At 39.5% G+C, this 19,013-nt stretch overlaps 1 protein-coding gene across 1 annotated transcript in view; it reads right to left on the reverse strand.

Annotated features, from left to right (window-relative positions):
* lrrc7 (leucine rich repeat containing 7) overlaps positions 1 to 19,013 on the reverse strand; it is a 161,802-nt gene that overhangs the window by 116,492 nt on the left and 26,297 nt on the right. Inside the window, exon 2 of the mRNA XM_035957687.2 lies at positions 6,415 to 6,715. The gene's annotated coding sequence lies outside the window, so the exon portion shown is untranslated. The remainder of the gene's footprint in view (positions 1 to 6,414; positions 6,716 to 19,013) is intronic.

Below are 19,013 nucleotides of genomic sequence, written 5' to 3' on the forward strand. Positions count from 1 at the left end.
GTATATTTTGGTGGCAAGATAAATAAAAAGAAAATCACTGCAGCCAATTATATCACAGCCTGCAGACACAGCTGGCTGGTTATAACACACCGATATTGAGTAAAACAAAGTTCATCTAGACACCTTAAATCACACACTTCTCTGCAGGATTTCTAACATCAAGATCTCTTGAATTTGACTGTGATTTGACTGACAATTTCAACTCCTGCTTTAAAATGATCAAAAGCTGTAGTTCACACTGAGCCAGGATATGTTTGAAGTTTGGACATGAAGAGAGCTTCAGCGCAGCCTACTGTGACCAGCTAACAGAGAGAGGCTTCTACAGCAGCCAGCTATGTGGGGGCAAGTCACTACAGCGAGTGGTTGTCTCACTGAATCCAACAATCAAAGTAGCACGTAATTATTAGAATGGTTCACATCAGCAGTGTGACATTAACCCAGCTCACACATTCATATTCACTGTTAGAGTTGTGTTAAAAATGCTTTTTCTGTCCATGGCCATAACATATCTTTTAGTTTTACACACATAAACCGCCTTGAAAATAAAAAAAAAAAAAAAAAAACTGCCAATTGCTGCTAAAGGTGTAAATGTAAGTATTTGTACCTATTTTTTTTTTTTTTTTTTTTATTATGGGACTTTAACACCCATGGTATTCAATGAATGAGTACAACAACTAGACATGTACGCAGGACTCTCTCTTATGGCAAATGCAGACCGACCAGAGCTGAAAGTCTGCTGTTTAGGAATACTACAGTTTAAGTTAACTACAGTGACGATGGACAAAGAGATGTAGATTGGAGAAAAGTGATATATCGCCCTTGTTTAACCAAAGTCAGGTACGCTACCATTCAAAAGTTTGGGGTCACTTATAAATGTCCTTATTTTTGAAAGAAAAACAGTTTTTTTTTCAATGAAGATAACATTAAATGAATCAGAAATACAGTCTAGACATTGTTAATGTGGTAAATGACTATTCTAGCTGGAAACAGCTGATTTTTAATGGGATATCTGCATAAGGTTACAGAGGAACATTTCCAGCAACCATCACTCCTGTGTTCTTTCTTTTTTTTTTTTAAGTTATTTTTTTGGCCTTTATTCGATAGGCACAATGAGAGACAGACAGGAAATGGGGGAGAAGAGTGGGGGGAAGACATGCAGCAAAGGGCCACAAGCTGCAATCGAACACGGGCCGCTGCGTCTGGGACCAGCCCCTGTACATGGGTCGCCCGATTAACCTGTTGAGCTATACGGGCGACCCACTCCTGTTTTCTAATGCTACATTGTGTTAGCTAATGGTGTTGAAAGGCTAACTGATGATTAGAAAACCCTTGTGCAATTATGTTAACACATGAATAAAAATGTGAGTTTTCATGGAAAACATGAAATTGTCAGGGTGACCCCAAACTTTTGAACGGTCGTGTATGTAGCTTTCAAGCTGCTCACTGTGAACATCAGTGGTGTGAGGGGAAAAAAATCAGTGCAAACCCAGCTCCCCACAGCAGCCTCTTGCTAACCGATCCGAAGCAATAGCAAACATCATTCAAAGAAGCAAAAGTGCAACAATACCCGAGAACATGGGTTTTAAACACATGCTAAAAGTAATCAAAACCAATTACAAAGTTCTCTTTCGTACACATTTTAACCAGTAAGTCATAGCAGCCCGTTATAAAGAAACACAAGTTAAAGTTGTCCACAACTTATCCAACATCTGCTGCTGCCCTCACAACTGATGGATGCACAAGGAAGGACACTGACCTGATGGAAATGCTGCAGTTGAACTTCATCATTTGGTAAATGCTTCAGTTTAATCAATATTATGGATGTGGATTTAATTTGAGAGAAAATATGTGTCGCACAGTCCTAATGTGAACTTGAAAGCTGCTAATATGAATACAAATACTGTACAGTTGAAGGGTATTTAATGTTCTAAAAACTGCACCTTAATGGGTTGTCATTTCATACTTTTTAAAATTTATTTAACAGAATATTTTTTACAATTTTACTTCTTTTTTCAATAGGTTGCTGCCAGTTACAGCAGCAATGACATACTTTTTAAAGGGAAGACATTGTCAAACACTAAAAGAAGCAGTTTAATACTTTAGTATTTCTTGTTTTTGCTGAACTGAAAACGTACTAAACTGTGAATTTTAAGTACTGTTCACCAGCATCAGTCACATCACTTCGATGAGCATAATGGTGAGTTCAAACTACCAGTGAAAAAGCAATTGACTCAAAGTTATTTTCAAAGGAAGCCTGTCATACGAAGGGCATGTCGTGCTACCAACCACAGTTAGGCTTGCCTTTATTCTTTAGTTCCATTCCACTTCCCCACTCTTTATGAAGAGTTAACATGTTTTCTAGATGTTAATCATGAAATGGCTTGAGAATATATCTAATTTTTTAGCATTGTCAACACTTTCCTCCTCTCAATGCCACCTTTTTATCTTTCTCTCTTTCATCTAATTCATACAGGCACTGAAGACAGCCAGAGATCACACCATCAGGTGAGAAGCAGGCAGGAGACCTCATGATCTGAGTGAATAAATTGTCTTTGCTTTTGATTTCTCCATTTCATTAAGCATTCTTAACACTTGCCAGACACTCAGCTGGCCAGTCCACTGGGAATTCTCCTGATGCTCCAGATGGCCAGTCCCGGTTGGCACACAATGGCATCATCTCTTTCTTAAAGGGATGTGTGTTGCCATTTTGAGAGATAAAACCGTTTGGTTTGTTTTGGAGATGAAGATGAGATGCCACTCACTCGGTCTGGCTCACAGCTGGAGCCAGGAGACGGTCGGCATCGCTAAGAATAAAGACTGGAAGCTGTGAGAAATAACCAGAGCTGAAAAATAGGCCTGCTAACACCTCAAAAGCTCCCTTTGGCAAACAGAAAGTAAAAGAAAACTGCAATTACTAGCTGCAGCTTCACGCATTAAATATTTCTCACATGCAGCAGTTTATTAATCTGCTCAAACTTTTGTCAGAGAGGCACAGTGACACCAAACCTGGCAACCTCACTACATCATTGTGCCTCCCCTAAAACCATGATTTGACCCATTTACATTTTTCTCAAACAGCATACTACATGCTAATTAGTGAGCTTTGTAGCTTTCAGCTTATTTTTGGACAGTGTCAGGTTAGTTGTGTCCCTCTGTCTCCAGGCTTTATGCTAATCTAGGCTACCTCACTCTGTTTTTAAACACGCAGACATGAGACTGATATCCATCTCGTCATTTCACTCTTGGAAAAATATGGTGCCTAATCATTCCTTTAATTTAATTTAATTTAAAATCCCAGCACACGGATGGCACATTAGAAAGTGCTGGATTAATCTTCAGGGTAAACCAGTGTTTTATGAGTGATAAATGTGAAGAACGGCACGGTTGTGAAATCATTTATGATTATTAGAAGTGGCAGCTTTCCTGAAAGTTTGAGTGTCAGTTTTATCTTTCACCATGGGAGGAAAAGGAGGTCAAAGCGCATTTAGGCGCTACAAGGCCAAGTGAGACATCAGTGCTGCTAAAAGTAGAGGTCTTCCCCACGCTGAACATGGATGATGTGGCTGGATGTCTTCAAACTGCTACGAGCAGCTACACATGGTTTGGTAGGTGAGTCTGAGATGCCACCTAGTGATTCTGATAGGACCACCCCAGTCCTACTATATACGCCCTCTTTTTCCTGACTCAGTGAACAGGGATGAGTAGGATACGTTTCCATGGCGACAGCAGACAGAGAAAGGGAGAGAAGAAGAAGAAGAAGAAGAAACAGGACGCACAGAGGGAGAAAAATGCAACGAGGCTACAAAAACACCCCCTTTAAAAACATACAACCATAAACAGATCAAAGGGTGTTGTGTTAATACAAAGGTCACATTGTATTGGTTACTGTGTTTTTCATTTCTTGCTGGGAGTCAATAATTCATTAAGGTGCACTGTATTTGTAGAGAGAATGTTTAATTGCGGGTTGTTTAACTATCAAAGCAATTTGCTCTGAAGGGCAGAGATAAGAAAAACGGGAAATAATCATTCATTAGTCACAACAAGAGTAATACAACCCGGCTGTGCTGTTCATTAACTGAAGGTCTAACTGCGGTTTATGTCATGTTACTATAATGTGGGTCAAAATATGGAGAAATGTGGACATTTTACATGTCCACTTGCATTAAAATATGTGTGACATATTAACATATGAGTAATGTTGGGAAAGATTACTCACCAAACAAGGTATGAATTCAAATTTGATGAGAGAAGTGTTTGTATTGTTCCCTAACAGCAGCAGCTGTCAAACCCCAAAAGTATTATTTACAGTTTAGATGATTAAAACGTATGATTTGGATTAGCCAACACTTTAGTCCAGAGTCAGATTTCTGTGCATGAAGATAAACATTTTACTTGAGCTTTTAACACAAGTTAGTGAAAAGTGATGGTGCGTTTTTCATGACTCAAACATTATCTTTTCCTTTTCAATGCAGTCCTGCCTTCAGAGGAAAATTGTCACTAGTTCATAACAAATGAAAAATAAGTAAATCTAACAATCAGATTGGATGAAATTTACTGATTGAATGCTTTTCTTCATGACCAAACTCCCAAAGCAACAAAAAGAAATGTTCACTGTGCACATTCAGTACGGTACATCAGAGCTTAGTGGCAGATTACCATGACATTTTCGAAGCACATTAATGCTCTCAAGGGTGCAGCCTTCTCATCTCATTTAGAAAAACATTCTCAAGTAGCAGAGATGATTTGTCCTTGGTTAATATAATGATCTGCAGTTATTACCCACAAACCTCCCCAGTGCTTATTCTTCTCTTCTGGATTGGTTTTCGCTGTTATTCTTTTCTCTCTCCCTTTAACACTCACCTAAACTTGTCAAGGCAGATGTCTGCTCTCCCTGAACCTGGTTCTGCCAGAGGTTTCTTTCTGTTATAAGGGATTTTTTTTCTTCCCACTGTTCCCAAAGTGTTTAAGGTCTTTACCTGAAGCACCCTGAGATGACATATGTTGTAAATTGGCACCATATAAATAAAACTGAATTTAATTTCACCGTACAACACTCTGTATCCAGAACCTGGTGTTTAAAAGTTTCTTTTGCTCTACAGTAACTCATGTGGTAAAACAAAATTGATCCACAGCTGCTCTGTTGATTTCTTCTGTACACTTGTCCTGATTAAAATCACACCAATATAAAGGGGTGAAACCTAAATACGTACATTTACTCAGGTACTAAACTTAGGTCTAGTTGTAAGTAACAGTTCCTGTACTTCACATTACATTCCCATTTTATGGTACTTTATTCTTGTACTCCATTACATCCCAGATGAAAATATTGTACTTATTACTCAGCTACATTTAGCATCATCATGTCAAATCTGTGACCAATCAAATATTGGCAGGAATCTTTTCTTTTTTTTCCTGAAACTTCCTTGTTGGTGCATCATCTTCAGGTACTGTTGTTCTGTGATATGTGTTTTCCATGCAAAATTTAGGTCTAACTAATCAGCAGTCTGTGAGGCTAAAAACATGAAGCCAAGGTAGAAATGCCATTCCTCAAATGACCACTTGAGGCTGGCTCCAAAGGTGAGTCAGGCTCCATAGACCGCCATGTTAAAATGCTCAACTTTACAGCAGAAATTAACATCTCTTTTATGATGGCGGTCTGTGATAAATGTTTTTTTGGCCACAGTGAATTCTTTCTTACAATACTGTGAGCAACCAAAATGAAGGAAGATTAAGGAAAATTGGAAGCAAAGCTGACAGTTAATATGTTTGTGAATTCAGTCTTCTTTTTTAATGTACCACTGGTCCAACTTTTACTCATGATATCTATTTTTATCTGTTTGTTTTACACTACATTCACGGTTTCACAGTTGCTTTCAGTAAAACCTTCAAAGAACAGCTGCTGTGTCCGACCTTTAGTGAAAGAGTGCTGGGCTCGCTGCATAACTGTGCATCTACATCCACAGTGAGGCCAGAAGAGGCTCAGTATCCTTCAGGTGAAGTGCTTGTTGAAACTCCCCCTCCCTCTGACCTTTCCAACATCAGAATTAGGAGTGTGTCAGATAATTTCATAGCTTTCCAAAGCTGACAATGTGATAATACCACTCATTTCAAGCAGCGATTGGACAACTGGTATGCTAGATTTTACCTTCTTTCCAAAATTTTCAACACATCAAATCATCAAATCTAACAAATCATATTCTATTGTTCCCTCTTCTTTATCCTGTCTGCTAATATTTATTGCACATTGATCATGCTGCTATAAAACCGGTAAGCCTCTTTAACACTTCCACCCATTTGTTTCCTCCAACACTTCATGCTCCTCACCCCTCAGCTCCCCTTTTTGTCTCCCTCTTTCCAGCTCCAGTCGGTCCGATAAATAAAACAGCTTCTGAAAATGACAGCTACATCTCCTACCTGTACTGTGGGCCAATGAGCGTTCAGATGCCGGCGTTTGAGGTGTCGTTCCGTCTATCAGTCACCCTGGATATCACTGGTGGGTGGAGCTTATATCCCCGGGTGACGGCCTGTGGTTGGTCAGGTTCATCTCGGCCTCCTTGTAACCCCGCCCACTGGGCCTCCGCAAGGCCTTATGGGTAAAACGCTCTGCTGCACATGTTGGTGTTTGCTGTTCAGTTGAGCTGTCTCTCTGTCTTTGTTAAGCTTCCCGTCTGTCTGTTAAAGCTGATTCTTCGTGCGTCGTCTTCATATAGTTTTCCTGTGTGAGCAGAAAATAAAAGGTGAAACACTTGATTATTTGCAAAGCCCTCTTTAGTTACAGTAGCATGTGTCTGCAGTTTCAGGGCTACAGGTGTAGGACTGCCATTCGAAGCTCCTTGTTTGTTGCGTACTGAATTGGATAACTAAGGGTTTAAGGTACCTAAAGATGGAATCTCTCATGGTTGTGATCTTGCGAGAATTCAGTAGCCTGCAAGCCAGCTGGTTAGCACACATAAGCAAGTGCATGGTCACTTTTGAAACAATGTCTCGGCCTACTTATTATAGACAGAAGCTAAGTTGGTTGAAAGATAGATATCCCTCACTGACACCTTGACTTTCTTTGCAATTTCTCCATAGGAAAGACCTACATTTTTAAGTGTTATTATGGTCTGTCTCTCTTCCACTGTTAATTGCCTTTTCTATGCCATTTTTATAGCAACACAGTACAATACTGTACAATACTGTTCAAATAATGCTCTGGAGGGTATGGTGCCACGGTGTGTTCCAACACTACTTTTTTTCCAACAGAGGGGGTTGTAAGTAATCAAGAAAATTTGGGACACTTGTAGGATTTGGTAGCACCAACTTTCAAGGCTTGATCAACCTCCATTGCTGCAGAACAGCTTTAAGTTGTTTACCCATTTCTTGTTCCCTGAAAAAGGACTTTTTGTATAATTCTGAAATGTACATCATTTTTCAGTTTTGGGTAACCTTACCTTTTTTTAACCTCTGACAGTTCACCACTTACCTTTGTACCATTTCAAGCTATTCACTGGACTTCAAATACATGAATTTCAATACACAAAATTTAAAAACTGGAGCTAAAACTTTTGTCCGGTAGTGTGTGTATTCTCTGCAGCCAGTTTTAGGAATACCTCAGAGTCTCCTCCCAGTTGGATGTGCCAGGAAAACCTTCAAAAGAAAGCCCTCAGGAGGCCTCTTCTGCAGATGCCTGAACCTCCTCAGCTAACTCCTTTCAATACGAAGGAGCAGCCACTCTCCTATGAGCGCTCTCCAGATTTTCAAGTTCCCCAGCAACTCAACAGATGAAACCCATTTCAGTCACGTGTCTGCGATCTCACTCTTTCGGTCGCTACCCAGACCTAATGGCCATAGCGGACGGTTGGAATGTAGATTGACTGGTGAATCCCTTTTTTACCATGGTGGTCAGTGCAATACCACTAACACTGCATCAATCTATCAGTTTCACAACTCACCCTGAACCCAGAAGCAGCAATTAGGTTTCTGGCATGTTGTATACCAGCAAGATGGCAAGTGTGACATGTGACATCTCGTAAAACCAGAATGGCAGTAGCATAATGGAGCGAATGAAAAGAAAAAATACCTGAATATATAAACACTTAACCAGAGCAATGTGGAACTACATTCAGCACAAACAAGCGGGCATTAGCCTGCAAGTAAATAAGTCTGCTGCTGGTAGCTCTTCTAATACTAGCAAAAATATTACATTGTTTACCGCAGACACTGTGATCCAGCTAAGTCCGAAAAGATGCAGCTCATCAGGGCAAGGACTGTGCTAAATATGCGTCCATTCAGCTTTGCTGAAGGTAAGGGCTTCCTTAAGTTAATGTAAATACTGAGCTTGAGTAAAAGATGTGCAAAATAATCACATCCAGACTGGAGCAAAACCAGTGTGGCCCAACTTTCAGACTAGTTGATCAGAATAAATCAAAATTTCCACGTAACTAACAAAGAAACTGATCACTATGAACACCCCTAGTCTTTATTATCAAAAGTTCATCTAAAGTTGTGCCATGTCACCACTTATCACTGAAAATTCCTTCTCAGTTTTCAATGATGTATTTTCTTTATTACAAGCAGGCAGGACTTTCTTGTATACATGTCATACATTCACAAACTAACTGATGCTGTATTCTGAAATGACTTATTTTCAACAAGATTAAAAAAGGAACTGTACTGTCACAATCTTGAGAGGATATATTATAATTTAGCAATCCCTGAACGACAGTGAAAGCTTTGTGTTTACACCTACTCCACAGCCTCTTTCCCTTGTCACTTAAAATAAAAAATACTTTGTCTCTCGTTTCCATTAACACAATCCGTTAAGCCGAAAACACGCAGAAAGTCTGAGGGTGACAATGCTGGGATGGTGTTTTGTCAGATCGGTGGAAAAACAAAGTGAGTTTATTGGCACTGATGGAAGACAATCGCAGTCATCAGTAAAGAGTGAAAGGAAGGGTTATAAAAATGTGGTTTTTTTTTCTCCTGTCCCTGCATGCTGTTTATGATTTGATATATCTTTCTGCTATTGGCAAAGAGCACACTTATAACCCAGTCACTCGTAGTTATAACATCGTCAGACTCACTGAACGGTAATAATTTATTCTTTAATCACTGTCCTGTTGTTGATTTATCTTTTATTCCTCTGAAAATGAAAATTCTTTACAGGGGCTCTACAGTAATAGACATTATAAATCAGACTTCCATCTAGCTGGTTTCCTGATTAGATGCATCACTGCAGTGGTTTTAGTGAACTGCAAATGTGTCATCATTTTCACTTTGAGCTTAACATGTTAGAATGCGTCTATGACCACTTCCAGAGGTTTGAATTATTAAACATCTGCATGTCTTGAATATATATAACTGGATCCTCTGCACTGCTGCTATTCATTTAAATTAATATATTGCAAAAGTTCAGGGGTTCATGGAAACAGCTGCCATATATAAATTAACTATATGAGGGACACTACATACACAACAGTAATGCATAACTGTTTCTTTATGTGAGTCGAAGTGGATTAAAATGGTGTATTTTATCAAGATGATCTTGAGCAGACGACATTAGCTTTCTGCAGCACATGATGATCCCCCTGAATGTTTGTGACCTCAATAACTTGTACATCATTACTCCTTGTTTACGGTTGATTCATTAACTCCAAACTACATATCTACAGTCCACAAATGAACTGTAAGTTCCGCTCTGCAAGCTAAAAAGGGAGTCAAACAAATAAGATAATAGAAACAGCAGCAGCAGCAGCCTCCCTGTGTGTCAGTTTGTCTGTCCAACAAATCCACATGACACCCAATAATGTGGGGATGCTCGTTTCCATGGAGATGTAGCATGAGTCATTGTGAGGTTCGTTACGGAGACAAAGGCCTGTGTCGAACGTATGATTATAATTAGAGACAGAGAGGGTTCGCCTGGATACCAGCACACAAACACAACAGGGCTGTATATACTGAAGTATAGTGGCCTATATAGAGACACTATAGTCTCTTCATCCCATGTTTTAGAGCCCAGCTTCTCCTTCTCATCCATTGTTACTGTTCCTAAAAAAGCAGCTTTGCAGAATGAAAATTTCATTTTGAATCTTGTCCTGTCCAGTAAGTCTATATGCCTACACTACCGTTCAAAAGCTTGGGGTCACCCAGGCAATGTCATGTTTTCCATGAAAACTCACACTTTTATTCATGTGCTAACATAACTGCACAAGGGTTTTCTAATCCATCTTATAGTTAGGGCTGACTGGGGGACCCTAAGGGGGTCAGCTGGAGTCTTCATTTGCACAAGTGACTTCCCCTTTCGACGTCCCTTAGTTCTGCCCCTACTTATGCTGCTATAGGCCAAGGCTGCTGGGGGACCTCTCTGGATGCACTGAGCCCTTCTCTATCTACCATTATATTTAATATATATACCATTATTGCATTACAATCACTCTGTTTCTCCCTGTGTCCTTTCTCCGAGTGTCCCTGGTCCCAGAGCTGGATGCTTCAGATGTGTGGTTGTTCTCCCACCAACTGGTCTAGTCTCCATCATGTTCACTGTGGGATGCTGCTGCTGACCTTCCTCCAGCCCACTGCTTCCAGCTGCCCATTTCCACCAGTCGACTCTGCATCACCCTCACTATACTTGATATGCTCATCTACTTACTGTTTGAATTTTACTACCAGCTACATATGTAGTATATTTAATGCCAGAGCCGTACACCATAACAGTAAACCATGAATCAGTTTCAATGTTAGCTTCCACCCCTCTATCCCTCTACCTCAGACCTGGCCATCCTACGGCCCGCGGGCCACATCTGGCCCGCCGGATGACTCTGACTGGCCCGTATGAGGTCATTGGAAAATACTAAAAGTCAATGCAAACATATATCATCACAATACATGCAAGCAATACGCCCGCACTGCTTTTATTTTGAAAGATCTGCTAAATTAACGTTTTTTTCGCGCGTGCTTTCCATACTTAGCATAAGGTTTATGCGCTGATTGGTTTGTTGGTCAGCTTCAGCCCGGGAAGATGTCAGCTAACGGCAAAAAAACAAAGATCGATTCCGAATGCAGAGTTTTTAACAAAGCATGGACTTCCAAATATGTCTTCACTGAAGTCAGAGGTAAATCTGTGTGTCTAGTTTGTGGCGAACAGATCGCGGTGCTCAAGGATTATAATCTGAATCGACATTACGAGACCAAACATGCGGAGAAGTACAAGCATTTGACTGATGCAGAGCGGGGAGGATGTCTGAAGGTTTGCTAGCTAAACTGCTAAAGCAGCAATGACTTTGTTTTACCAAAGCTCACATCAAGGGATGCAGCAGTCAAGACGAGTTTTCTACTATCCTACAAAATCGCCAAAAACAGTAAGCCATTCTCTGATGGAGAGTTTATAAAAGAATGTCTGGTGGACTCTGCAGCGCTTATATGCCCAGAGAAGAAAGGAGCGTTCGTTAATGTGACCCTTTGGAGGCGAACCGTAACGAGGCGGGCGGAGAGCATCGCCGAAAATCTGGAGCTTTAGCTGCACAACAGTGGACGGTTTCGACGTTTTCTCCTCGGCTCTGGACGAGAGTTGTGATGTCCGTGACACAGCCCAGTTACTCATCTTTGTACGTGGACTAACAAAAAACTGAAATGACGGAGGAGCTGGCAGCTGTGCAGCCAATGAAAGGAACCACGATGGTTCACTGAGGTAAATACATGCATGAACAAGCTGGGACTGAAATGGGAGAATTTGGTTGGTGTTACAACTGATGGCTGTCCAAATTTGACAGGGAAAAATGTTGGACTTTTGAAACGGATGCAAGATAAGGTGCCTGAAATAAATCCAGAACAGAAACTGATATTTTTGCATTGTATTATACATCAGGAGGTGCTGTGTAAGTCAGTGCTAAAAATCAACCACGTGACTGATGTTGTAGCTAAAGTAGTTAACTTCATCAGGGCAAGAGCATTAAAATTACTGACAGTTTGTTGTCTTTGTGGAGGAGATGAGAGTGAACATGGTGACCTTGGTTACCAGACAGCTGTCAGATAGATCAGCCTGGACAAGGTGCTTAAACCAGTTTGGGATCTGAGAGCAGAGATTCAAGAGTTGGGCATTGTACATCATTGTATTGTTTCATTTACTGTTTTTATTGAGATATATTGAACATTGCTGTAAGTGTAGTGGGGGAGCTGTTGTCTTTCTTTATGCTTCACAGTCATCTTAATGTAGATTTAGAAAAACTGACAACACCTCATAGCGTTCATGATGAACAAAAACTGACATGATAAGGCAAGTTTCAAATCTCTGCCAGCTGATGGTCATATTGTAGAATAAATTCTGAGTGATGGCTTACTTACTTCGCTTGTAAAAAACAGTGACTGCTGAAAAGTAATTAAAGCACTTGGAAAATCAGTTTCACATTTTAAGTATGTCTTTATGATAGTAAATATCTACAACTCAATAGGCAGCAATCATAGTTTGAATGAAAAAATAAAATCTTTCATTAAATAGTTGTGTTCTGTGTTCCACATTTTCATTATATCATTGTATTGTTTCATTTATTGTTTTTATTGAGATATATATTGAGCAGAGCTTTTAAGTGTACTGGTCCGGCCCTTAACAACCGTCAAAGTTTCTCATGTGACCCCGTATGAAAATTAATTGCCCACCCCTGCTCTACCTCTGCCTCTTCTGTCCCTCTCAACCCGCCCGGCCAGCAGGCAGATGGGTCTCCCCTCATAAAGAGCCAGGTTCTGCTCAAGGTTTTTTTCCCTGTTAAAAGGGTGTTTTCCTTGCCACTGTCGCCTTTTGGCTTGCTCTGGGGGTCAGGCATATGGGTTCTGTAAAGCGTCTTGAGACAATTTGACTTGTACTTGGCGCTATATAAATAAAATTGATTTGAATTGAATTGAATTGAATTGAATTGAATTGAATTGAATTGAATTGAATTGAATTGAATTGAATTGAATTGAATTGAATTGAATTGAAAAATCATCAATTGGCCTTTCAACACTATTAACTAACATAATGTAGCATTAGAACACAGGAGTGATGGTTGCTGGAAATGTTCCTCTGTACCCCTATGTAGATATTCCATTAAAAATCCAGCTAGAATAGTCATTTACCACATTAACTATGTCTACACTGTATTTCTGATTCATTTAATGTTGTCTTCATTGAAAAAAAACTGATTTTCTTTCAAAAATAAGGACATGTCTAAGTGACCCCAAACTTTTGAACGGTAGTGTATGTCCAACTTAAACTCTGACATTCATACTGGTGTTACCAGTATGAATTTCTAAACTATTCAATTCACTATTTTTTAAAATAATCATGATAATATAATAAAATAATAAAAGCACTGTGCCTGGAATCTCATGTATGTAAGGTGTCAGTACAGCTACACTGTCAGCTTTATCACTCATTTAAAGAGAGTGTCACATATCACCAAGAAAAGAATTTCTAAACTGACTGTTCTATGAACAGCATAAATTATATTTGGGGGTTGGATTCAGGTGAATAAAGCCTCAAAACATTTGCTTTCCCCCAGAACTTGGTTAGTGGCAACTGAAATGATTATCCTCATTAGTTAGCATTAAGTGAAAGAGCAGTCAGTCAAAAAATCAGCTCTTCAACTGACTCGCACAGATGGTGACGCATCTCTGCCTGTTATCAGTGTAGTTGCTGGATGTTGGATATAAAATAAAAAATCTTCTGACTCATTCCATACGTGGTTGTTGCTGTGTGATGGAGCACCGCTGTTTGTTTTCCTTGAAGCTTAACCAGCTTTTATATTTCGTAAAAATATAATAATTTCTTCTGATGTTACTGGAGGAACTCTTTACTTCAAGGATGGCAACGTCCCTCTAATAGAAAAAACCTCACATTCTGCGTGTAGTCCTTGACAGAGGTATAGTAGTCAGGAAGGAACTTTTACAATACTGGCATTAAAACTGAACCATTGGCCTGCTGTTGGTGGAATAAATAGCTTGACAGAGTATAACTATATACAGCACCATTCAAAAGTTTGGGGTCACTTAGAAATGTCCTATAAAACATACAAGAGCAAAGCTGGTCTCATTACTACGAAGGATGGGACATATTTTGAATTTAAAAGCCTCATGTACATGATACTTCTCACTGTTTTTACCGTACCTGACCTATTGTGCAGAAGAGTAGGGTAACACATACTACATCCAGTAAAAATATGACAAAAAACCTCATCACAATAGTATATAATGTGGGATATAATGAGCACGCTAATATATTGTTTTCTAAAGCAAATACTTACAAATGTAAAGATTTAGCTAAATTTAGAACTGTGCAAATAATGTTTAAAGCACGCAACAACGAATTCCCTGATAACATACAACAACTGTTCAGAAGTAGAGCTGCAAATTATGAATCAAGAAGAAAATTTCAATTTAAAAAGCCACTTGCTCGAAGAGTCAATGTTTATCAATATGTGGAGTAAACTTCTGGAACAGTCTGGATGAGGATTTAAAAATGAGCACAACTGAAAAATATTTTGATGTGGTAATGTAAATGTGTTCTGGAGTTTCTAAAGTGGTAGAAAAGTAGAGGGTTTGATGTAAACAGGAAACAGTGAGATATGAGATGTACAGATGTTTAGTGGGAAGGAGTTGAGTTAATCTTCATCCTACTTGTTTTCACACATTATTCTAGGTTATGGATTATATATACTTGCATTGTGTATTTATTTTCCTTTTTTTGCCTTTATGATACTGTAGCATGTCTGAAATAAATGAAATGAAATGAAAAACTGTCCATTAACTATAGTTACAATACCATTCAAAAGTTTGGAGTCACCCAGACAATTTCATGTTTTCCATGAAGTCTCACACTTTTATTCATGTGCCAACATAATTGCACAAGGGTTTTCTAATCATCAATTATCCTTTCAACACCACTAGCTAACACAATGTAGCATTAGAACACAGGAGTGATGGTTGCTGGAAATGTTCCTCTGTACCCCTATGGAGATATTCCATTAAAAACCAGCCGTTTCCAGCTAGAATAGTCATTTACCACATTAATAATGTCTAGACTGTATTTCTGATTCATTTAATGTTATCTTCACTGAAAAATGATTTTCTTTCAAAAATACAGACATTTCTAAGTGACCCCAAACTTTTGAACGGTAGTGTATATTTTTGGGGATGTGCACATCCGGCTACAATGGAGATTCAATGCAGGAGTATCAATCAAGCTGTAGATGGTGTTCCTTCTTTGTCTTATAAATAAAGACCTAAAAACCACAGATTGAAGCCTCATGAAGTTCCAAAATGAACCCTCGTAAATACTATAAAGCTGATGCATATTTACACTTTTACATTTCCCTTCATGACAAGTTCAACTTGTAAAGGCAATCATTCCATCCATGCAGGAGGTGAAAGTTTCCCTCACAACCAATAAACAAACACTAGTTCCACTGGGCCGAGTCATTTCTTTTTAACGGAGCTGTAATTCAGCAGTGAATCACATCATTCCTAAAACTGTCATCAAAATCTCTGCAGAGGAGATTTTGCACCAGACAAATAGATGAACAGACAAAGGAACGGAAGGAAATTGTTCCGTGGTCTTCCCATCAGTTTGAAAAAAGCTCACACAAAGTCTTTTTCTCTCCAAATACTCTGAATGCTGACTCCCCTGCCCACCCACAGTCTGTTGGCCGCTTCACCCTGTTCTTATCTGTGAAAAAAACAAAGCCGCTGCCTCCTGTTGGATAAAGAGCTGCAGTTTTTCAAGGACTTCTCCAGCGATCGTTGGAGGAAATGAGTTGCTTTTAAAACAAGTGACAATGTTCAATGTCTGTGAAAGTCAGATAGAAAGTACAACGAGACTTCACGTTTTTGTTCCTGCTTCCAACAGGGTTCGTTTGGAATGACGGAGAAACAATAAAAATGAGTGTTTACTGTCTGTCTCGACTCGCCTTTGAACTCATTCACTCCTGTTTGTCCTGCCTTCCCTCTTACGCCCTCCTTCTCTCCCGTCCATCCTGGCAAACGGAGAGGGAGCGAAGGGTGAATTAATAAAGGAGTGAAAGTGGAGCACAACTCCCTGAGGTCCGCCTTTTCTGGGACGCTCACACAGAGAAAGAGATACACACACACACTCACACAAATGACAACACAATCTACATAAAGACCCTGACACACACAGATAAATGTGAGGCCTATATGGCTTGAGATGAGAAGAGGAGGAGACACAGAGGGACGACTCTCCATACATCCCATCATCTGCATGCATGTAAGAGAGAGATGAGGAGGGAGGAGAGGGGGAGTGAAGGGAGGAGAATAGTGAGGAAGACAAAGGAGGAAGAGGAGGGAGGGCAAGAGCCACGTGAGGACGGATGCATGAAGAGTGTCGCCCGAGGCGGTGAAACTCACAATGGTCCCATATTCCCTGTGATTCCTCCTCTCCTCTTTCCTTTCACCTCTTCTTTCCCCCTCTTTTCTTCCCTTTCCTCACCTCTTCCCTTCATTCTTGGCTTTTTTTGTCCTCTTATCTTTTCATTCATCTTCTCCCATTTTACTTTAAATTTCTCTTCTTCTCCTCTGCTCCCCCACTTATCCTTTCTTTATTCTGCCTCTTTTCTCTCCCTTCATCTTTTCATTTCATGTTTCTCTCTTCTCACCTACTTTTCTATTATTCTTCTCAGCCTCTTCTTTCTTTTTAGTATTTCCTCTCTTTTTCTATTTTCCTCTCCTCTTCTTATCGCTTCATTCATTTCCCTACCTCCTCCTCCCTTCTTTCCTTTCCTTTAATTTTAATAATTTCATTCCTACGCCTTTCTTCCCCCTCTTCTGCTCATTTCTTTCCTTTTCTGTCTCTTTACTTTCATCTCATCTATTTTTTCTCTTTCCTTCTCCCCTCCTCTCCTTTCTCCTGTCTATTTTTCACCTCCCTTCTCCTTTTCTTTTCATCCCCTTCTCATCTTTTCTTTCCTTGTGTTTTCCCCCTTTTCTTTCATATCTGCTTACTTTTCTTTTTTCTCCTCTCTTCTCATCTCCTCCCCGCTTCTCCTTTCTCCCCCCTCTGCTTCTTTTCCTTTCTTCGACTTTCTCTTTACCTTCATTTCTTTCCTCCCCTCTCCTTATCTCTTCTTTCATCTCTTCACCTCCTTTTACTTTCTACTCCTTTCCTTTCATCCTTCCTACTTTCATTGTCTCATTTCTGTCCTCTTCCCCTTCTTTTGTCTTCTCTTCCTATCCTTAATTTTTTCTTGTCTTTTCCACTCTTGTCCTCCTTCTTTCCTTTACCTTCATCTTCTCTCATTTTTCTTTCATTGTATTTCTTCTTTCTTTCCCTTTTTCCTCTCCTCCCTTTTTCCTTATTTACCGACTTCCATTTTCTTCCATCTTCCTTTTTTCTCTTTGAATTTCATTTCCCTTTTCATTTCTTTTTTCCTTCACTTTCTCCCCATTTCACCCTGTCTTTTCTCTGTTTCCTCCTCTCCTCCTCCACTTCTTAATGGCACATTTTAGTATAAAGTTTAGGCATCTTCACTGTCAGCAAAAATCCGAGGATGAGTCACTCTGGTTGAGCTGCAAACGCACAATAAACAGTTCGTATTGACCGGTTGCTTTACAGTCAGGAGGGATGTATTGTTAATTAATGGCCTACAACAATAAAACATGTTGACAATTAAGTCTCTTTTAGTGAGGAAAAAAAAAAGTCCCCCAGGAGTTTCATTGTAATTCAAAGCGTCGTAGTGGGCACAGTCAGGCACCGGGGATCAAGCCAGCAACTCTTCGACTACTCTCTGGATTTCCTCACAGATCTGCCAACTAGTGAGCTTTTCCTCCCTCTGCTCCATCCATCTTCCCTCCCTCTGCCCATCTCTTTGTTCTCATCTCCTCTTCCAAGCCATATGTTAACCAAAACAAAGAGAATGAATGAAGGTAGCTGAATGAACCAGTAGGTGAAAGTAAACAAATTAATGTACGAATGCCTAAACGTTTAGGGTTACCAAAGCTGTGAAAGTTAATTAAATTCTCCTTTGTTTCTGAACGCCTTGTTACCAGTGATGGGTTGAGTTTTTTCCATTAATAAAGTGCTGTGAAATGCTGATGCAGGTTGACGTGTGCTAATGATAGCAGAAGAAAATAAAGATGAGAAACATCAACTTTATTTACACAAAGCAGCTTGGTATTGAATTCTTAAAATCACTGGAAACCACAACTATGTCCAATTAAAGGCGTCATCTACACTTTGAATATTTGACACATTTCTGAAAAGCGGGTCATGTGCTGCACAAACACATCCAATTACTGAGAAAAATTAGTCTAAAACAGCCACTTTCTGAAACACACACAAAAAAAATCAACATCCCTGACCATGAATATTAAAACACTGAAATTATCTTAACAAGTGCATCACAGTGAGGGATTTCAAGGTGGCAGAGTGGCACAAAAATTAGATATTGTTTATGTAATGAAAATTAATTTGAGTGTTAAAGAATTAGCAGTTTAGCACAGAAATAAGGAGAATACACAGCAAATGCAAACATGGGATTTAAACTCCATTCCGTATAAACAATACAGATCCAAAACAGGATTAATCTTTATGGTAAGCTATGTACATGCGCTTGTACAGTTTATTATGTATACAGTTATCGTGGTAACATCCTATATTTTATTACTCCGCCTAGGAACACGATGGAGTTATGTGACGATCTGCGTTGGTTTGTCCTTCCGTCTGTGTGTCTGTCTGTTAGCAACATTATTCAAAAACTGGCAAATAGATTTGGATTTTCAGGGAAGGTGATTTTCTAGTTACAATATGGTATCATGACAACATTTGACAGTGTGGTGGTGCTTACATGTCCAATTGTAATGTCAAGGCAAACAATGCTATGAGATTTTGAGATATTTCAGTGTGAACTTTGTCCTCACTCCACTGAATACCAGTGAGGTGTCAAGCCTAAGCAATACGTCAATATGAACAAAAGTTTTGATTTCTAAAGTTAAAAGACACAGTCAAGAAAGCCCTAGTGGTTGGAGAGGACTGGAGGACAGCTTCAGAA

The sequence above is a fragment of the Amphiprion ocellaris genome, chromosome 2 (genome assembly GCF_022539595.1).
Source record: "Amphiprion ocellaris isolate individual 3 ecotype Okinawa chromosome 2, ASM2253959v1, whole genome shotgun sequence".
Taxonomy (NCBI): domain Eukaryota; kingdom Metazoa; phylum Chordata; class Actinopteri; family Pomacentridae; genus Amphiprion; species Amphiprion ocellaris.